The 1,701-nt window shown below is 43.8% G+C and overlaps 1 non-coding gene across 1 annotated transcript; it reads left to right on the forward strand.

Moving 5' to 3' along the window:
- The first annotated feature begins 1,045 nt into the window (after positions 1-1,045).
- Positions 1,046-1,118, forward strand: TRNAC-ACA (transfer RNA cysteine (anticodon ACA)). The gene has a single exon. It is a non-coding gene; the product is annotated as a tRNA-Cys (tRNA).
- The last annotated feature ends 583 nt before the right edge of the window (positions 1,119-1,701 follow it).

Consider the following 1,701-nt stretch of genomic DNA (forward strand, 5'->3'; position numbering starts at 1 on the left):
AAAAAGGTATCCAGGCCGCAGAGATGCTCTTGACTAGGTGAGAGAATGTGTGCATTTGCTGCCTGCTGCTTGTTGATTTAATGGAGTTGCTTTTTTATTTCCAGGTGGTGCAGTGGTAAAGAATCCACCTGCCAATGCAGGAGACACAAGAAATGTGGGTTTGATCCCTGGGCTGAGAAGAGCTCTTGGAGAAGAAAATGGCAACCCTCTCCAGTATCTTTGCCTGGGAAATCCCATTGACAGAGTAGCCCAGTGGGCTACAGTCCACAGTCCATGGTGTCCAAGAGTCGGACACGACTGAGCACAGGCATGCCACCACCACTTTTTGTATTCTAAACATAAATGCATTGGTTTTACATGTTGGAGATACCTTCTCTCATTCTGTTACCAGTCCTTAACATTCTTCATTGGACAAAAATTCCTATTTTTTGAAAGTTCTGCCTATGGTATTATTTCTAAATTTTGTTTACAAAGGTCCTTTCATGCCTCTAGGTCATGGAGGTAGTCTCCTATTATAATAAAATTATAACTTCCCTTTTCAATTTTAGGCTTTTAATCCTTCTAGCATCCTCCTTTATTTGTAGCATTAAGTAGTGATCCAAGTTCAAACTCTCAAAACCATAAGTAGATTGTTTCCAACGTAAGCTACTAAACAATCCACCCTTTCTCCCTTCAATTGGTGGAAAAACAACTGTTTGCAAGTGTTCCCCCTGCTTGTCATTTTCTCAAATTGCCGTTTCACTTTTACTGTGTTTGGCTTCTGCCTTTCCCATTCGAAGTTTTTACTCTAACATCTGGCGAGTCTGCTGTGTACTCATACATTTTAAGATTGGAAGCTCTGTGTGTAGAGGAGCACTGCCTACTTGTTTGTACTTTTGGGCTTCCCAGGTGGCTCAGTGGTAAAGAACCCGCCTGCCAATGCAAGAGACACGGGTTGGGTCCCGGAGTCAGGAAGATCCCCTGGAGAAGGAAATGGCAACCCACTCCAGTATTCTTGTCTGGGATATCCCATGGACAGAGGAGCCTGTGGGCCACAGGTGAATCTTCCCTGGTGGCTCAGATGGTAAAGCATCTGCCTACAATGCAGGAAACCCAGGTTCGATCCCTGGGTCAGGAAGATCCTCTGGAGAAGGAAATGGCAACCCACTTCAGTACTCTTGCCTGGAAAAATCCCATGGACGGAGAGTGTGGTAGGCTATAGTCCATGGGGTCGCAGAGTCAGACATGGCTGAGCGACTTCACTTTTTTTTTCCATTTATTTTTATTAGTTGGAGGCTAATTACTTCACAACATTGCAGTGGGTTTTGACTTTACTTTTGTATGATGATTGGTGATCTGTGTCACTGAGCATTGCTCCATGCTAGCATCTGAAAATTTCTTCACTTAGGAAATCAGATTCTCCCAAGAAGTCATTTCAAGTATCTTGCCTGGAGGATATCAATCATCTGCTTGCTTTCAGAAAAGGGGGGGAAAAGGACAGGGGAAGTGTTGAGGGAAGTTTTCTAAATAGAATATGCAAAATTTTCACATAAGCCACCATAAGTTTTTATTAGGGAACCCCAACCTGTACCATGGCCTGTATGTCCCTAAGTCCAGCGACTCTTAGTTTTACACTATCAGAGAAGAAATGTCTGGTGGTTTTTCTGAATTCAGGAGGGGCCCCAGGTTAGTCTGGCTAACCAGAGTTGGGAGAATACAGGA

Source organism: Muntiacus reevesi, chromosome 5 (genome assembly GCF_963930625.1).
Source record: "Muntiacus reevesi chromosome 5, mMunRee1.1, whole genome shotgun sequence".
Taxonomy (NCBI): domain Eukaryota; kingdom Metazoa; phylum Chordata; class Mammalia; order Artiodactyla; family Cervidae; genus Muntiacus; species Muntiacus reevesi.